The sequence below is a fragment of the Oryza sativa genome, chromosome 5 (genome assembly GCF_034140825.1).
Source record: "Oryza sativa Japonica Group chromosome 5, ASM3414082v1".
Classification (NCBI taxonomy): Eukaryota; Viridiplantae; Streptophyta; class Magnoliopsida; order Poales; family Poaceae; genus Oryza; species Oryza sativa.
In genome coordinates, this window is record NC_089039.1 from 9,417,899 (window position 1) to 9,438,515 (window position 20,617).

At 47.4% G+C, this 20,617-nt stretch overlaps 1 long non-coding RNA gene and 1 pseudogene across 1 annotated transcript; both read left to right on the forward strand.

Moving 5' to 3' along the window:
- The first annotated feature begins 2,166 nt into the window (after positions 1 to 2,166).
- LOC136356596 (uncharacterized) lies at positions 2,167 to 2,754 on the forward strand. Its single transcript, XR_010741603.1, has 2 exons — positions 2,167 to 2,441; positions 2,541 to 2,754. It is a non-coding gene; the product is annotated as an uncharacterized lncRNA (long non-coding RNA).
- Positions 2,755 to 11,841: 9,087 nt separating this feature from the next.
- Positions 11,842 to 14,282, forward strand: LOC107280927 (ABC transporter F family member 5-like; annotated as a pseudogene).
- Positions 14,283 to 20,617: the final 6,335 nt, after the last annotated feature.

A 20,617-nucleotide genomic window follows, 5' to 3' on the forward strand; every position in this document is an offset into this window, starting at 1 on the left:
TATTGTTTACTGTTTTTTTATTTTAAGACGGAGGACAGAAACATTTTCAATTTTTTAAGTAGTAGTCCAGCCCGATTGGATTGTCGTGGAATCCTTCGTATTTATGGGGTTAATTTCATCCGATTTTGAGTCCAAATCGAGTATGTATCCAATTTTCGTGTGGTGGCGGAATCGGATAGTGCGAAAAAAAAAATCCGCTCTTTCTTTATTTTAAGATGGATGTGATGACGGAAACGTTTTCAATTTTTTAAGTACTAGAGAAATGCTAGTTTTTTTTAAAAAAAAGAACCAACACCTATAATATATATAGGTCCCGGTTTTTCACAACCAACAAATATATTAATGATCTATATTAGTCTTATAGGTGACTGTTCTAAAAAAAACCAACACCTATTTTAAAAACCGGATACCGACCCCTATTAAAATAAACCAGTTGGAGCCGACCTACCAATCAACCACCCGCTCCTCTTCCTCCCTCAGTACCTCCACCCCACACCGCCGCCCGACTCCCGCCCGACCCCAGCACCGCCCACCTCCTCCTCACCACCACCCCTATGGCCTGTCGCATCTGCCTCCCACCACCGGACCTCGCCGCGCGGCCGCGCCTCCTCGGCCTCGTCATCGCCTTCTTCCTCTTCCCTCCTTCTCGACATCTCCCCAGTTCAGTGGTGGCGCAAGGGTGCGGGTTGGCAGCTCCTGTCGCAGCAGCGGTGCAGGGGCGCGGGTCGGCAGCTCCCGGCGCAGCAGCTACTCGGTGGCTCCTCAGCGCAGTGGTGGCTCGAGACCTCCACGGCGGCGAGGTGGCGAGGAGCAGCAGAAGCGTCCGCTCACCCCTCCCTCTACACTCATCACCTCTGTGATGTGATTTATTTTGTGATTTCAGCCTCTTCTCTCTTATTTGATTGTCTCCTATCCTGGATGATTTCGATTGGATTGGGATTGGGATTTAGTTTTTGGGTTAGATTTATGATAATTTGAGATTGGATGATTTCGATTGGATTGGGATTGGGCTTTAGTTTTTTGGTTAGATTTGTGATTATTTGAGATTGGTTTATTGGTGCATTGATAGATAATCGGAGGGAGGAGGTCCGCAACTAAGACGGACGAAAATCCTGATTTGTGAGGTTTTTATTATTCCTCTAGTTCGTTTTTTCTTCCTCTCCGTTCTATGTCTGATTGGATTTTGTATCGATCCTTCTTTTTTTTTTTGCCCTTCTTTACGGGTTTATTTTGTTTTTTTATCGCCCTTTCTTCGGGCTTTTTTTTACAGATTTTTTTCCGCTTCAAATTGAATCGGACATTCCTTTTTTTGTTTTAATGTTTTTTCGCCTTTTTCCGTTATTACGGACGATGGAAATGTTTTCAATTTATTTGTTTTTTTAGCGTCGCATTTTTTTACAGCGTCACATATAATCGAATTCGATTTTTTTCGCCCTTTTTGCACAGACGGACGACAGAAAAACCTTTAATTTTGTAAGTATTTCTCTTCCTCTGCGTTCTATCTCCGATTGGATTTTGTATGCATCCTTCTTTTTTTCACCCTTCTCTACGGGTTTTTTTTGTTTTGTTATCGCCCTTTCTTAAGAGCTTTTTTTACAGATTTTTTCCCGCGTCAAATTGAATCGGATTTTCCTTTTTGTTTTAATTTTTTCGCCTTTTTCTGTTATTATGGACGATGGAAACGTTTTCAATTTATTTGTTTTTTTACCATGTCGCATTTTTTTACCGCGTCACATATAATCGGATTCGAATTTTTTGCCCTAATTTTTTCGCCCTTTTTTCACGGACGGACGGCGGAAACAACTTTAAAAATTTTTTAAGTAGTAGACATAAATATTCAGAGGTCCGGGAACCGGGACCACCCGCCCAATAGATCTACTGCCTCCAATCTTTGGTTCTCAGAACATGGTTTTTTAGTTACATGCATGCCGGCTGGCTGAAATTTCTCAATTACATGTCTGTGTCACTGGCAAATTTGGATTTCTAGTATTGACAATTAATTAACGCCCGCAGTGACGGCAAGGGGAGACAAGGCGAGGCGACGATGATGAGGGTGGGTGGCCTTAGGCGGCCGGAGGTACCACGGGTTGTCCGACCGAGGCGGCATCTACGGTGACATCGTGAGGTGGGTGGTGCAGGCCTGTGGCAGGCCACGATCCAAACACTAGCCATCTTGCGGCGGTGCCTTGCCCGCCACAAAATGGCCGCATTGGTGGGCTAGTATAGGGGAGAGGGGATCCATTCTTCTCTCTTACCCTCTCCCTCTCGAAACCAATTGCGTGGATGGATTCGGAGCGCGTCGGTGACCGAGCTCCTTGATAGCCGACTAGCAACGATGTGCTGGATGGGTGGTGGGCTGCAGTTTCCGGCAAATGACCTCGACTCGGGGAGGGCAGAAAGATCATGGGCAAAAACCCAGCCTTCCAGCCAGCAATGACGATGTATGTGGGCGCAGCTTTCTCTCAGAGTGTTACTGTGTGATCTCCTCTGCTCTTCTTTATGGATTTTCTTCGAATGAAAACAATGTCCTGGTTTTCCAGGATGGCCAGTGGCGGCAATTTCAGGTGTCGTTTCCTTCTCGGAGGCATCGTCGAGAAGGCCCTTTCCTTATGGGTGTCGTGCTTTTATTGCCTTTCAGTGGCAGGATCTGGCTGTAGACGAATGGTGTGGTTGTTTTTTTTTTCCTAGCTATAGCCTTCCAGGGCTATAGTATTGTAATGTTTTTCTGCTCTGTTAGAAGAAACGTCGTACTAATCTTTCGTGGGTTGTTTAAAAAAAATAATGCATGCCCCATGGATGGTTCGCAATTTTGGTTCAAAATTTCCAAAATATCAGACCCCACCGTTGAGCAACTATTTGGCCCAATTTTTTACATATTTTTCTGAATTTAGAAAAAAATAAATTCAATTTTGTTTCTCTCGGTTCCAAAATATCCAAAATTTCGGAAATTTTGGTCCCCTAGATTTATGCATACCGGAATAGTAAACCTGTCCCCATGGTGGGAGATATATGCATGGTTATTTGTTAGAGCGGTCTGGAGTATCCCACGTGAAACCGCATATGTTTTGGTTTAAGTTGCACAAAATTATAGGGTTTTTTCCTTCAAATAACCCATGTCAAATAACCCACAAATTTTACATACTTCTGTACTATTATAAAATTTGAAGATGTTTTTTACCGGTACTTTAGTACGTCATCCGTTTATGTGTTTGTTTTTAAGTTTGATCGCTTTTGGAAATACAAATCTATATTGACTCGGTTTTTAAGATCGTTCGCTTTTGGAAATACAAAAGGAATCGTACAAGAAATCTCTTTAAAAAAACTCGCATGCTAACTTGGGATGATCGGACTCCTAATTGCGGCTTATGATTTGCTAACAGAATATACAACCAAGCAAATTTAACACAATGAATTTCACCTTAACTAAACTATATAACAATAATAAAATTAAAATATCTTCACCCGTTACAACGCATGGGTATTTTTTCTAGTCTATATCAAAATTTAAAAATAACCCACAAATTATACATACATTTTTTCTAGTCTATATCAAAATTTAAAAATAACCCACAAATTATACATACTTCTATATCAAAATTCAAAAATACTATGGGTAAGGGAAATTTTAAATCCCATCCTCCCTCCTGGGGGAAAGAGGAGGAGAACTCCTACCGCCAGCAGCTGAGGTGACAAGCCCACACAACCAGGCTCGGCATAAGCCAAACGAGCGCATCCTCTTTTGGAAAAAGTACACCGAAGGTCCCTCAACTTGTCATCGGGATAAAAAATATCCTCGAACCGTAAAACCAGATATACGGGGTCCCTTAACTATACAAAACCGGTCACCCGAGGTCCTTCAGTGGTTTGGACCCCGGTTTTGGTCTACATGGTGGCTGAGTCAGCGTGGGACCCACGTGGGCCCCACATGTCAAGATGCAACCTCATCTCACTCCCTCCCTCCTCCTGTATCTTTTCTCTTATCCTCTTCTCTTGGACGGAGTTGAGGGCGTGGCGGACGGTGGAGGTTGGCGTCGGCGTGGGCGAAGCGAAAGAGTCCGGGGCCACAATAAATGTTAGGTGACAATAATAGCACATTGGAGATTAAAAGTGGTGTGAGTTTATTGGAGATTCCCTGTTGACCGGTTGAGGTGGGGCTCGGACAGCCACACGCGCACGCGCGCCGAGCCGTGAGCGTGGCGTGGCGAGGCAGGCGAGCGGCGGCTGCTACTCTCTCTCTCTCTCTCTCTCTAAGTTTTGCAACAGTTGAGAATTGAATCCAAATAATTCCGCAACGATTACTTGTTACTGCGGTAACGGAAGCGGAAGCAATCGGGATTGATTCTCTTCCCATCCCCCTCCTACACCCTACAAGGGTCATAGAGACAGATGAGAGGAGAAAAGATCTCTACTCTCGATCTGATCTGGTTTACTCCACGTTCGGGTTGGTTTACTCTTCGGTGGTTCATCTTCCATCTGTTCCTGCGTTGCTTCTGTTCTCCCCGGTTCTGATCGCTTGCGTGCACTAGTGATCGTGACGAGCAGGGCCTCCGGAACCACGCCTTTGCCTGAGTACCTGCATCGGTAGATGGGCGATCAGGTTTTTGGGGAGTGCTTCCGCACGACTACTCACGGTTCTTCTCCTATTCATTGGGAATCAACTTCTTCAGCTCCTGTTCCAGGTGATCGGTGATCATGTCAACAGATGACACCAACGGCGGTGCACCTAGAGATAACACCAACAGAGGCAATACTGCCTCAAACACCAGCGGAGGGCCATTCTCAGGGTATAACTCGTTTTTCACTGTGTTCATGTTCTTTTCTTCTATATTTTTGTTAGGTGCAATGGTTTCATTGCATTCTGTTGTGACAAATTCTTATGCTTATTCTATATTAAGCATGATCTGTAGTTTACTCTCTTTGATCACTAGTTTACTCCCTGCAAAAGTCATACTTATTGTCTTAATATTTTGGATTAAAATATGCCAAATTGTGATCATATTTCCAACATAATCCAAACGCAGCAACGAGCTGAGACAAGAACAGGACAACCATGGCATGTGATTACCAGGCCCGGGCTCAAGCTTGCACGCATTCACGCATGGCAAATTGGCAATCATCATGCAAACACACAACAAACACTGTGATTATCGATCACACGCATCGACACTTTTGACATGAGTAATATACCTACCAATCAACAAAATGTTTCAGTCTTTTCAGAGATGGAGTTGAACTGAACAGAGATGAAGGATTCAGAGAAAAGATAGATGTATACATTGTCTCTCACCTGATCCGGTGCTGATGGGCGCGCGCCGTCGGCGCGCTGGTCGCCTCCGCGTCCGCCTCGCCGACGCCGCTGCACGCGCTGAACGGGCTCGTGGCCGCCATCCGTAGCCCATGGACGAGCTCCACGCGCGCGGCGAGTACAGCGCCTCCCGGTGTCCGCCCACCGCCGCCGCCGCCATCAGCGCTGCTCCCTCGTGCTCCGCCATCGGCGGCGGCGGGCGAGGAGGAGGGTTGTTCGTTCTGGTAGGTTCCCCTGAAGCCGCTCTCGGTGACACCGAGCAACTAGCTCCCGCACCGCCATCAGCGCCGCTCCCGACCCGCCCACGCGCAGCTCGTTCCCGATGACTGCCCTGTACTTTGCGACGGTGGTGACGCCGATGCAGATGTACGGCGAGGCAACAAACTGTCTCCATTGTTCCACACCATAAAAGCCCATTTCCCTCAACTTACCGGACCTCGCGCACCTGCTCCCGGGCCCGCCCACCGTGGCGCCCAAGGACGTGTAGGCGGCGGCGCTGCTTGTCTCCGCCGCAGCCGACTTCCCCTCCGTCGATGCAAATGCCAAGAGCCCCGACGTCGCCAGCGCCGCGTCGCCCCGTCTTGTTCCGTTCCCCTCTGCCTCCACGCTCGCCCACGCTGTCGCCTTCGGTTTTTGCTTCTGGGTCGGCGCCGGCCTCCCCTCCCGCATCGCAGCCACCGCCGCCGCCTCCTCTCCGCCACCGTGCTCGCCTGCCGACGCCGCCTCGCCCTGCCGTGTGTTGTCCCGCCTCCCTCCGATGACCACAAGGATGATGATAATGGGAGGAAGAACAAGGATGCGGACGGCGGCATTTCCTCCGTCGGCGCGACGCCGGCCACCGGACCTCCTCTCCCCTCCCTCCGGCGGCCTCCTCCCCACAGCGCCGCCCATCGCCGGCATGAGAAAAGTGAAAGAGAGAGAAAGGGAGAAGAGGGGGAAATAAGAGAGAGGTGATGAGTTGGCATCCGGACATGTGGGGCCCACATGGGTCCCACGCTGTCTCAGCCGCCACGTAGACCAAAACCGGGGTCAATACCGCCGAAAGACCTCGGATGACCGGTTTTGTACAGTTAGGGGACCCCGCATATCTGGTTTTGCGGTTGAGAAAATCCTTCACTACAAATATCTGAGAGGAGCTAGCGGAAATAATAAAATTATGGCGCAATACCGAACCACGCTATTCCGTCAAATAAAACGCACCAAATGCATGCACTCGAACAAATGGCTCAGCAGGATGAACAAGCCAACGATGGGGGTATCGGTAATCAGTTCTGTTCAAGTTCTGGTTCTCTCTTTCCCTCTCTCTCAATCAAACTTTTCTGCTCGATTGATTCTGATATATATATATATATATATATATATATATATATATATATATATATATATATATATATATATATATATATATATATATATATATATATATATATATATATATATATATATATATATATATATATATATATATATATATATATATGTTTAAAAACATGTAGAGTACATAAGCTTACGCATAATCATTTCTCTCGAACATGGCATGGTTGGTTGCGTAGAACATCAGTATGTTAGTTGACACAAGAAACAACATGACCAACGAGATCCCTCTCTCAGGGAAGCTCACTCTTGAGAACATCGATGTTAGCGACAATGCACTGGATCGAACACCACACATGCAAACTGTGCGCGTCCGGCACGGCAACAGACAGGGAAACGAATAAATTCAGAGCGGGATTCAGAACAGAGAAAAGCAGAGTTTCAGAGTAGCGAAAATGAGAGAGGAATTGTGGGGCAATTTTCTGTAAACTTGCAAAACGGAAATTGGAGCTACTCTCCTAAATATACTCAACAGAAAAACGAATCCTATGCCCAAAAATCGCGCCATCCCACGATCCGGTTCTTCAGGACTCTGGAACACACACGCACACTGCGCACTCCACGCAACTCTCGCAAACTGCATTGCGTCTGTTATTTCTGTTTATTTGATCCGAAGAAGATGGCTCCTCACCGAGTAGCTCTCCCAGCAATGCCCTTAGCCAAAGTGCATGGCAGGCAGCCGCAGTGGCTGCCATGAATTTTGCTTCACAAGAAGAAAGAGCTAATGTCTTCTGCTTCTGCGAGCTCCATGCCACCAAACTGTTGTTGATATAGAACGCCATACCTCCTGTACTCCGACGATCATCAACATCTCCGGCTAGATCGCTGTCAGTGTACCCCGTGATTGTGATCTCACCACTTCCTGCGGTATACACAAGGCCACAGTCGATTGTCCCCTTCAAATACCTGAGAATTTGCTTCACTGCCTTCAAGTGCATCATGGTGGGATGCTCCATGAATCTGCTCGCCACTCCAACAGCATATGATAGGTCCGGTCTTGTATGCAGCAAATACCAAAGACAACCGATCACACCGATCACACGCTTCAACAGGGTGTCCATCTGCATCCTTCTGAAGCTGTGTCTTTGGATCAACAGGAACTGAGGTCGAATTGCAGTCCAACATCCCGAACTGTGACAGAACCTTATTTGCATAGGCAGTTTGTTTAAGTGTGATTCCATTCACACCTTGTCCAACCTCAATTCCCAGATAATAACTCAAAAGCCCTAGATCACTCATCTCGAACTCCCCCATCATTTGCTTCTTGAATGCTTCTACCCTGGTAGGATTCTCCCCTGTCACAATTAAATCATCGACGTAAACGCCAACAATCACAGCTACTGCTCCTCTACCTCGGGTGTATACGGCTTGTTCTTGCTTGCACCGCACAAACCCAAGTTCCTTCAGACTCTTGTCCAAGCAAATGTTCTAGGCCCGTGGCGCCTGCCTCAAGCCAATACAGTGCCTTGCTCAATTTCAGCACAAGGTGCTCTTGTCCCTTCTTAATGAACCCCTCCGATTGGGCAACATACACCTCTTCTTCTAGCTCCCCGTTGAGAAAAGCTGACTTGACATCAAGGTGATGCACCTGCCAACCTCGGTCCGCTGCGATAGCAAGTATGGTATGCACCGTGTCCAACCTCGCCACCGGCACGAACACTTCTTCAAAGTCTATACCGTGCCTCTGCACATAGCCCTTTGCGACCAGCCATGCCTTGTGCTTGATTACTTCCCCGGCAGTGTTTTTCTTTAACTTGAACACCCACTTGAGTCCGATTGCTTTGTGGCCCGCCGGCAATGTGCACAGCGACCACGTTGAGTTCTTCTCGATGGCCTCCAGCTCCTTCTGCATTGCGTCGACCCACGCCGGCTCCCTGCGGCCTCGCGGTACGATGACGGCTCCTCCGTCTCTGCGAGCAGTGCTTCACCATCCTCTTCATCCACCAAGTCTACGCGTGGCGCCTCCAGCACGATGCCCGCCAGACTCCTGTACCGCAGCGGGTCGTCGTCGCTGCCGGCCGTGCTCGGTGACGCCTCCACCTCGGCAGAGTGTGTTGATGTCAAGCCGGGTGTGGGCGTGCTGGGCAACGTGGGTGAGAACGTCACTGGGCTTGCCGGAGAAGTTCCTCGCTATTCCGCCACTTCTGGCTCCTTGTCGGCTCGCCTCCCTGCCGGCGGCGCCCGGTACAACGGTACCGTGGCAGACTGTTCTGCCGGCACCGGCTGCTGCTCGCCAACAGGTTCCTCTACCACAAACTCGATGGAATTCTCCTCTCCTACAGCAGCACTCCACTGCCAAGGTGTGTTTTCATCAAATACAACGTCGCGACTTACATGGATTCGGCGGCGTCGTGGATCAAATAGCCGGTGAGCCTTGCTCCCTTCCTCGATGCCAAGGTACACGAACTGCTCACTCCGATCATCCAATTTCTTCAGATTTGGAGTTGTCACCTTGGCATGCGCAGTACACCCGAACACTCGCAAGTGTCCTAAGTGTGGCTTCTTCCCCGTCCATGCCTCGAACGGAGTGCGTTCACCCATCGACTTGGTTGGCAGCAGGTTGAGCAGGAACACGGCGTGCCGCACCGCCTCCCCCCACATCCTGCCGGGAACAGACATTCCCTTCAGGAGGGAGCGCGCCATCGCCATCATCGATCTGTTGCGGCATTCAACAACGCCGTTCTGCTGCGGTGAGTACGGCGCCGTCAGATGTCGCTCGATGCCAGCCTCATCGCACACCCGCGCGAACTCGCCGGACAGGAACTCGCCACCGCGGTCTGTCCGGAGTGTTTTGATGGATCGACTAGCCGGGACGCTAGTTGCAACTCAATCCGGTACAAACAATTCGAGGTTCTCCTCACCTTCATCACCAGACGCCAGGGATTTTTGTCGAACACCTCAAGGTCATCATTATCCATCACAACTCGGTGGCCAGTTTCAGTGAGTTGCCCTAAGCTCACCATGTTCCAGCAGAGGCTGGGGATGTAGTAGACGTCATCAAGCAGCCACTGGTCACCATTCTTGCATGCGAAAAGGATTGAACCCTTCCCCATAATCTGCACTGATGAGGCGTCGCCGAATCTGACCACCCCTGTAACAGTCTCGTCCAGCTCCCAGAACTTCCGTCGATCCCCAGTCATATGGTTGCTAGCACCATTATCCAAGTACCACAGATCACCAGCAGTTGCTCTCTTCTCTGCCAGCATCAGGCGAGGCCATACACGCTCCTCGTGCATGACAAGCCCACAGTCCATGCCCTGCCCCGGCGCGTTCTGCACCGCCTCCGTCACCGCAAGGAGCAGAGCTGGACCGGTGTCGTCCGTCTGCGCAAGATGGGCTTCAGCTTTCTTCTTCTTCGGATATGGGCACTGCGTTGAGTAGTGGCAGAACTCTTCGCAGTTGAAACATTTGATGTGGCTCTTGTCGCAGCCACCACCGCCGGAGCCGCCACCGCTGCTCTGCGTTCCGCCGTGTCCGCGACCCCTACCACGACCGCGCCCGGCCTGGCCGCAATTCGCCCCATCACTAGAGGGCTTGTTCTTTTGTGGCGACGAGGTTTCTCCCCCGCCTTTCTTGAAGCGCACTTCCCACTCGGCCTGAGTAAGGAGCACCTGGCCGTCGGCGGTCACTCCGCCAGCCGCCGCTTTCTTCTTGCGCACCCGCTCGTCGTACGCCTTGAGGCGGCCCACTGCCTCCTCGAACGGCATGTCGTCGACGTTGTAGAATTCTCGATCCCTGCGACTAGGCTGACGAACTTCTCCGGGACGGTGTCGAACAGCTTCTTCACCATGGCGGCGTCGTTCAACGTCGCGCCGAGGGCAGAGTGCCGGACCCCCATCGTGGTGATCCGGCCGGCGTACTGGTCCAGCGACTCCCCGGCCTCCATCACCATGCTAGCGAATTCTCCTTTCATAGTCTGCAGGCGCGCGTCGCGCACCCTGTCTGCCCTGACGAACCTCGTCTTGAGACAGTCCCAAACCTCCTTCGCCGTCCGCTTCTTTGCCACCTGCATCAAGAGATCTTCCGGCAGTGACTGGAGAAGATGGGATTTTGCCTTCTTGTCCTTCCTCGGGTCGACAGCCGCTCCGGCCGCTGGCTCGATCACCTCCCATATGCCTTGATCTTCCATCATTGCCTGCACCCGTATCACCCAACTAGTGTAGTTGGTTGATGTGAGTTGAGGGTAAAGGAACACGCTTCCCGAGCTCCCCCTCGCTGGATCCGCCGTCACCGGAACCAACGCCATAGTGTCAGATCCACCCCCTCCCCCCCAACCTAAGAAGCTCTGATACCACTTGTTAGCGACAATGCACTGGATCGAACACCTCGCGTGCAAACTATGCGCGTCTGGCACGGCAACAGACAGGGAAACGAATAAATTCAGAGCGGGATACAAAACAGAGAAAAGCAGAGTTTCAGAGTAGCGAAAATGAGAGAGGAATTGTGGGGCAATTTTCTGGTTTCTTTCATTGAACTGAACTGTAAACTTGCAAAACGGAAATTGGAGCTACTCTCCTAAATATACTCAACAGAAAAACGAATTCTATGCCCAAAAATCGTGCCATCCCACGATCCGGTTCTTCAGGACTCTGGAACACACACGCACACCGCGCACTCCACGCAACTCTCGCAAACTGCATTGCATCTGTTATTTCTGTTTATTTGATCCGAAGAAGATGACGTCCTCCTGGCATCTCGCTCCGCTCCACACGACCGAGCCAAACTTCTGAAGCAAGCCAGGACTAACGTCAACAATCGGCACAGGCGCACGGCCGGGAAAAACCTACGTGCAAGATTCCGGTGGCTCAGACAAGGACAAGCGCGCTCTTCGTCGGCATGGCGTTCTCGACCTGGGTGTTCGATTTCGCCGCAGCCGCCCTCCCCGCACCAGCGCCGTCACCACCACCAACGGCGAAAAGTTGAGAGACCATCCAGCTACGTCATCGCATACGCAGCGCATGCAGATACGCACGCTTTGAGCGCTGGTCGAAGGTGTTTGGGGTCTCGGGCGATGCGTGCGTCTCTTCTCCCATGGCACCAGGCGCCAGCGTTGTTGCAGCAGCAGCCGCCTTATCCCCTCCGGCGCCACGCCACCGTCACCTTATCAGAAGGCCTTATCAGAAGCGAAAATAACAAAAAAAAAAAAGAGAGTGTGTTGGCAGATGTGGGTTGTTTCAACTGATCCGGTGCTGATGGGCCGCGCCGTCGGCGCGCTGGTCGCCTCCGCGTCCGCCTCGCCGGCGCCGCTGCACGCGCTGAACGGGCTCGTGGCCTCCATCCGCAGCCCGTGGACGAGCTCCACGCGCGCGGCGAGTACAGCGCCTCTCGGTGTCCGCCCACCACCGCCGCTGCCATCAACGCCGCTCCCTCGTGTTCCTGATCCACTCCGGCGCCACGCCACCGCGCACGGTCGGATTCGCCTTATCAGAAAATAACAAAAAAAAAAGAGAGTTGGCAGGTGTGGGACGGGAAACTATTTTAACAGCTCGAGTGGATATCCACCCGTTTATTGCATGTCATCTAAATGGTTATGAAAAAAATTGAAAAAATATGAATAAGTTAGATCAAATTTAACTATAAATATACATATAGTAATTTGAGTTTTGTTTGTTATTTTTATTACAATCTGTAGAAGTTGAATTTTAACTTGCATGTTTGTGGAGTGATATGTTACATATTGATCTATCTTGCCAATTTTTTTGAAAATTTTTCATAGCTTGTTATTTTTGTTACAATCTGTAGAAGTTGAATTTTAACTTGCATGTTTGTTTGTGGAGTGATATATTACATATTGATCTATCTTACCAATTTTTTTGAAAATTTTTCATAGCCATTTAGTTAACATGCAATAAGCAGGTGGACGTTCACTCGAGCTATTAGAATCCATCTCCGGTTTGGGACGCCGTTTGACCCGCCCTAGCAAGCAGCATATAAGTATGCTAGGCACCCAAGTACAGGCACCCCGGTTGGAGAGATAATGCCTACCTCGATCCCCAAACGGCCGAAACCTACCAAACTCCCGCCCCCCGCAGCTGGGGTTACAAAGCCCGCACCACCGAGCTCGGCGGGAGGAGCGCTCGCGCCTCCTCTTTTATGCGGGCCTCAACCAACATAATTTTCCCATATGGTACTAAAATCTTGGTTTCGCACGTGAGCACTGCCTGTACATGCTGACTACGTTCAGCTATCCGCTAATGCACACGCGCGCGGTGATTTTGCATGGTGTACGTGCGCGCTGTTCGTGATCATCGTTTGGTCGATCTTGTCTCGCAGACATCGTGATACATTATCAGCCGTGATTCAACTAACAACGGGTGCGTAAGAACCTTAGTTACATTTTATATTTTGGAAACACGGCGAGATCGGCCACCGTTCGCCACTGGCGAACCCAAATATGGCCGCCGGCCATCGATGCCACCCTTGTCCAGGTCGCAGGGACCTCTTCTGAGAAGAATCAAAACTCTAGGCACTAATTTATAAAAGTTTGCTCACATAGAGAACAGTCACAGGACTGCGGGTTGATTCCTAGAAATCTCAAGAGCCTTTCTGCATATTAGCAGGTCACTGACCAGTGGACCCATTTGTTTAAATTCTGGATAAATACCAAGAAAATATCTAAAGCATTATTTGCTGAACTGAAAATTATACAAACTTTAGAAATGCATAAAATGTTCATCCTAGCTCCATTTTAGATGAACAAAGTTCCAGTAAACTCATAAAATTTATTCTCTTTTATTTTGTAGATTCAAAAGATACACTTACAGTACAAGAAAAAATCTCTAAAATTTTGTATAAAGAATAATTAACATACAGCATAATCTAACTACAGAACTAAAATGAATCAAACTAAAACTTGTTAGCTTCACATGAGTTTGAACTTTATTTTGGTGAACTCAGATGTGGATCAAATAATATACAAAATATATCCACCTTTAGATAGATGTAAATGATTATAATTTTCGACTGGAGAGCATCTCGAAGTCCTAAAGGGGGTGACCGTACTCAAGGACGTTTCTTGGGAGGTGCAGCGTGGGGAGAAAGTCAGGCTCGTCAGCGTCAACAGCGCCGGCAAGACGACCCATCTCCGCATCGCCGCGGGGCTGGAGGACCCCGACACCGGCAATGTCGTCAAGGCCAAGAAAAACGTGAGGATCGCCTCTCTCAGCCAGGAGTTCGAGGTCTGCGCGTTGCTCACCATCAGAGAGGAGTTCCTCGCCGCATTCGAGGAGGAGATGGAGGTGAGGTCTCGCCTGGAGAAGGTGCAGGCCGCGCTGGAGGGTGCCACCGAGGACATGGACCTGGGGAGGCTCCTCGACGAGCTCGACCTGCTACAGCGGCGGTCGCAGGATGTCGAGGTCAAGATCCAGAAGCTCATGCCCAGGCTCGGGTTCGCCCCCCAGGACACCGACCGCCTCGTCGCCTCCAGCGGTGGCAGATGAGGATGTCGCTCGGCAAGATTCTTCTTTAGGTACACTGGTACAGATAAAAAAGAAAATTGAGCTTTACATGTATCAATCAATTGATGCAACAGGATAGAGGTATAATTTAGTTATGTGTAATTGTGATGGAGAGGGAGTAAGGAATGATATATTATTATTGCCAATTGGTGATGAATTGTGGTTTTTAGTTTCTGTGTGCATTTACAATGCTGTAACTGATTGTACGCAGGATCCTGATTTGGTGCTGCTCGATGAGCTGATCAATCATGTCGATTTGGATACGATTGTGTGGCTGGAGAGCCACCTCAAGACGCAGGAAGTGCCAATGGTCTTTCTCATGACGGCTTTCCTGGATCAGTTTGTGTACCAAGATAGTGGAAACTGTATTCGGCATGTCCAAAACACACAAGGCAAACTATTCAGAATACGTTTTGGCGAAGGCAATTTGGGTGGAGACTCAGTATGCCACATGGGAGAAGCAGCAGGAGGAGATTGAGCAGACAAAGGAACTGATAAACAGACTTGGGGCTGGAGTTAACGCAGGGCGTGTGTGGAGCGAGCAGAAGGTAACACTACAATTGCATGATTGCTGCATGCTTCAGATCAATGCAGTTGATCTCTGTATTTCAGCCATCTGTCATTACTTACTAATTGCTAAATGGAAAAGGTTAATGATTTTTGCTGCCAATACTGCTTATTCAGTTGTACGTTATATAGTTATTATTAATTTCTATTGCCTTCAGGTGGTGTTCTTCTAATACTTGCTTTATTCCCTCTGCCAGATAATGAAGAATCATGATGCTCTGTTGTGATCAAAAGCCCATAGCCCACTACTATTGTCGACGTTTGATGTCACGATTCCGGTATTTGTATAGTATGGGGATCGTTGGTACTAGGATATATGCGAGACTGAAGTAAAAGAGACAAAGACGAGGATTTTTATACAGGTTCGGGCTCCTGAATTGTCAGGTAATAACCCTACATCTTGTTGGCCGAAGCCGGTCGTTGCTCTTATTCATCATAATCACACCAGTACAATATTTGGGGTAGCCTATCTAACTGTTGTCGACATGGCGGTCTGAAGGTCTGACTCGTAGTCGACAACAGGGTAGTCTTCCTCCTCGAGTTCGTACCCGGCAAAATCAGAGACAGCGCGAGATCCCTACGGCCGGCCTCTGTAGGTACCGGATAGGGCCGATCCAGGCATATCTCTGATGTCGATATCTGTCGGCTTGTCTTGGCGTATGTAGGCTTGTATGTTGATCTTATGTCTTGATCTATTGTTCCGTGTTTTCTATGGTGGGTGTGTGTTGATCGTGTCCCCTCTCCTCCTAGGAGGCCTTGTATTTATACCCATAGGTGTCCTCTTATCCAAGTAGAACTAGGGAAACCAATATGGATACAATCCGAGTAGTCCTCGTCGTTTCCATGTAGAACTCTGGTTGTCTTTCCTTATCCGCAACTCCTCCTATATCTGCAGGTTGTTTCCGTATAGGACATGGTATGTGGTGGGTCCTGCTGAGATTTAGTCAACTACTATTAGGTATGTGGTATCCATAACCCTGACAACTATGTTTTACTACTTTCATAAATAATTGAGGTATTTGCTATATATTTTTTTAGAGTTTATGTTATTAAAACAAAAATTGTACTATTTAGTTATATATATTTGATAAGTACATGCTTCTGAAATTAAAGTTTGGATATGATCGTCCAAATAACTAGATACTGCATATTTCTTTACTTTTTCTTTTTTCTTTTTTTTTGCGGGGACTGGATACTGCATCTTGATTGATCCTTTCTTGGATGGCCAATGGAGCCTCAGTTGCAATGAATATAACATCAGAGGATAAATATAACTGGCATTCCTTTGATTGCTCGGATAATTTGTTTTTCCTTTTGCTAAATGGCAGTGTGAATTTGTATTTGTAGGGAGACTGTTTGTTTACTTGCTTTGACACATGTTGGTATTTTTCGGCTTGTTGGATGGCCTTCAGTTTATGGTAATCACATCCTATGTTTTGACAGCAGAGCAGTGCACAAAAGTAGTGGCAAAGGTCCATGCATAGGTACACATGTTCTCCCCTTCTTCATGTATCCATCGTCATGAACAGAGTAATAACAGGCTATGGTATTTTTTAAAGACTTCCATCAGTGTGTAGGTAAAATGCTCAGCAATAGGTTAAATGTTTAGAAATTAGAACCTCGGCAAGCGGCAGTAAGCCTGCAGACCACTGCCACGACTAATGGCTGGCAGCAGCCTCGGGTGACGGCGATGATTGGCCGGAGACCTGATGAGTAAGTTTGTCCAAATCCAAGAGTTTAAGCTGATTTCAGGTGAACCCTGATGTGATTTCAATTCTGAACTGTTTTGCTAATTGTCTTGTGCAGTCAAGGTTCCTACAATCCTGCAAGTATTATATGCTCACAGCCCTGTTTATTTAGTAGGAATAAGGCTGTGTTTGGTAGTATGCTTTTCCAACTCTCCCCTCTCGTTTTCCGCACGCATGTTTTTTAAACTGCTAAACGGTATTTTTTAAAAAAAAGTTTATATACGAAAGTTGTTTAAAAAAGCATATTGATCTATTTTTGAAAAAAAAAGAGCTAATACTTAATTAATCACGCGCTAATGAACCATTCCGTTTTTCGTGCAGGGGAGATGGATTCCCAACACCCACCTCCCAACAAAGCCTAAGTTCACCGGAGGTCCCTCAACTTAATAGCGAAATTTTTTGAGCTCCCTTAACCACAAAACCAGAAATGTGTACCCCTAAACTCACTTAAACCGTTCACAAAAGGTCCCATGGCAGTATTATTGCCTAGTTTTGCTGACATGGCATCCTAATCAGAAAAAAAAATACGTGAGACCCACATGTAAGTGAAAAAAATGTGGGATCAACCATATAGTCAGCAATCTTCTTCTCTTTTCCTTTTTTTCCCCTCTTCTCTTTCTGTTTTAGAGGGGGAGTGGCAGTGGCGCGTGTCTGCAGAGCGTCGGTGGCAGGAGGCGGTGGAAAACGGCGGGCGAGCGCGGCCACAGAGGGCGGGCGGCGGCGCGTGGCCGGAGCAGGTGCAGGGTTGGCGTTAGCGCGCGGCCAGTGTCGCGGTCCGACGACGCGATGACACGCCTCATCTGCTCCGCCGCCGCGGGACCTGCATCCATGGCATGGCAAGCAACAACAAAATTAGGCAATTTCCGAAGCCCATGACGTATCGAAGCGCGAAGCAGCCAAAATATAGAGAAAACCAGATCCAAAAAATGAAAAAAAGAAAGAAAGAAAGAAAGAAAGAAAGAGAGAAAGAAAGAAAGCCCCGGATCATAGCACGTACCCATGGGCGAGGGCGGAGCAGCAAGCGGCGGTGAGGCGCCGCCTCTTTCCCCCTCTCAACCGGCCTCATTTTCCCCGACTCCGCCCGGCCTCCTCTCCCCCTCTCCGGCCGGGCGCGGGGAGAAGGGTGGTCACCCGCGGGTGGCGTGGACAGGGGCAACTTGCAGCGCAACGGTGATGAGGAATACAGCCGTCGCCGTGAAGCCGCACGCGTGGGGGTCGGCAGCTGACAGCGGGTGAGAGCGACGGTGGTGGCAGCGGGAGTCGGCCGCTCTGCTCGCAGCCCGCCGCCGCTCCGCCCGCCACTCACCGACCGCTGCCGGGCTCACTTGCTGCCAGCCTCTAAGGCCCACTGGCTCTACACCTTCGCCCGCATCCCGCGCTCGGCCATCACCACCCTCCGCCGGCGAAGAGAGAAGAGAGAAAAGAGAAGAGAAGGAGAAGAAAAGAGGAGAAAAAAATGTGCAGCTGACATGTAGGCCCCATGTAATTTTTTATATTTTTTTACTGATTAGGATGCCACGTCAGCAAAACCGAGAAAAATACTGCCATGGGACCTTATGTGAACGGTTTGAGTGAGTTTAGGGGTACGCATTTCTGATTTTGTGGTTAAGGGACCTCAAAAATCTTTCGTTAAGTTGAGGGACCTCCGGTGAACTTATTCCTATTTAGTATGATCTTGTATTCTTGTGGATGCTCAAGCCTCACTGGTGGAGAAACCCTTTGTAGTCCCATTTCGTAACCCCCTTTAGTCCCGGTTTCTAATCCGGAACTACCAATCCGGGACTAAAGATCGCTATCTTTAGTTCCGGGTGAAATAACCGGGACTAAAGATCGAGCTGACCTTTTTTCTTGCATGGCCCTGTTGCTGCATGGTTTATATATATATATATATATATATATATATATATATATATATATATATATATATATATATATATATATATATATATATATATATATATATATATATATATATATATATATATATATATATATATATATATATATATATATATATATATATATATATATATATATATATATATATATATATATATATATATATATATATATATATATATATATATATATATAAACCATGCATATATATGTATTTAAACATATATATGCATATATATATTATATTATATTTATATATGTTTCAATACATATGTACATGCATAATATATATGTATATATATATATATATATGTTATACAAATGCATATATATATATATATATATATATATATGACCAAAATATATTTACATTATAGAAAATGTGTACACATGCATATAGAAACATATATAGTCATGTATTAATTACAATCCATTATATGTCCTAGCTAGCTACGATTTCGACGTAGTAGCTAGCTCAGAAGCTAAGGACCTATGAATTGTGTTTCCGTCGTAGTAGAATTCACCCTTGGGATCAAGGATTTGTTCGTTGATGAATCCCATGAGTTGTTCTTGAACCGCCACGATAAATTCCTTGTGTATGGTCAGGTTATCCCTCATGCGAATAAACTATATGAATGTATGAAATTGATTAGTAATTAAACAAGAAATCAATATGTAATGAAATTTTGAATTTATTTATACGTACATCGAGCTCTCTTGTGGTGATGATTTGGTCTGCAAGGCAGTGGCAATACTGGCACACGTAATAGCTGCACAAGTTAGTTCCCTGCTTTTGCTTTGCGCACTACAAATAAATGACAAACGACGAGAGATCTAATTAATATACACTTGTATGTATTTGAATCGGAGAAATATAAATGTAGAGCATGTATACTCACAGGAAATTTGAACTTCCGCCTAAGTCTTTCTCTCCATTTGCCGCGGACCAAATGACGGAACCGATACCAAGCCCTATATGGAGTTTAAAGCTATGATTCGTAGTAGCAATTAACATAACAAGATTTTCTTAATTAACAGAGGAACTTATGACAGTACCTATCTATAAGTTCGAAAACCTTGTCAAACGTAGACTCTTTTTTATCCATTGAGTCATATACGTTGACGGTGCAGGCCGACAGGTCGAAGAGTAAAAGCACCTAGTGGAATCTGCAATGTGCGTGGGATGCATTACATATGAAACACTTAGCAAGTTCGTACGGGAATGAAATTTGGTATAGGAAGACAGTAAAATTAAACTAACTCTGTGTTGTACGGCAATAGTATGAACGTCTTGTAATGCTGCGCCTTCAGGAAATAGACGAGATTGTCCTCTGTGGCTTGCGGATATTGGTCGAGCATTGCGACGTTTACTTTCCGAGGGTCGATGAATCCAGTATCAAAAACCCCCCGCCGTCGGGCCCTTTGAATCTCCATTCTACAACGATAAAAGGGAGTATATTATTTTCTATAGTCTACTTATATACAAGGACCTAATTAATTAAAGGTGACGTAGTAAGAAATCTAACTGAACGATATACTTACAAAATCCAGCAACTCATCATAGAGACGTCGAGGGCGTCCAGCTGGTATAGTTCGTAGATTCCCTTGAAATTGATCCAGAGAATGTCATCTCCATGCAAGAAGTCCGTGTCCCTGATCCTCGCTCCGATCATCTCTCTACCGGTGGCGCTCATCTCCAGGTACAGCTGATGGAACTTGTACATTTGTGTGGGTAGGGACTGCAGCAGCTCAGGCTTGACAAGCGGTTTACCGAGTTCGTACATGTATTTCACTTCCGCCTTTTCGATTAGTGCGACTCCTAGCAATTGATCCGTAGTTAGACTGGTATCAGTAATAAATTCTTCTATCGTCATTTCTTTATCGGTCACCAACGGCTCGATCTCCTGGTTTGGTTGCTCTCCAAGCTGAGGGACTGGTTTGGACTTTCCAGAAGATGCTTTCTTCAGCGTTCGCTCATAGTCCGATAGCTTAATGGCCTCCTTGGCAGGTGCAGACATACCCCTGAAGAAGTTCATGACACTCGAGTCTATAGGAATCTTCTTTTCTGGCCTTCGAGGCTTGAATTGTCTCTTGACTTCTGATGCCACGTAAGCGTCAAGCTCCTCTTGCGTGCAATCGTACCCCGGGTCCTTGTTCTTGGCGGCGTCAACTTTCACCTTCTTCGTTGCCCTTGTGTGGGTAGGCGGTGGAGCTTGGGGGGCCCTTGACTTTGAAGGTGTCGGAAGAGGAGTTTGCGGAGGAGTCAG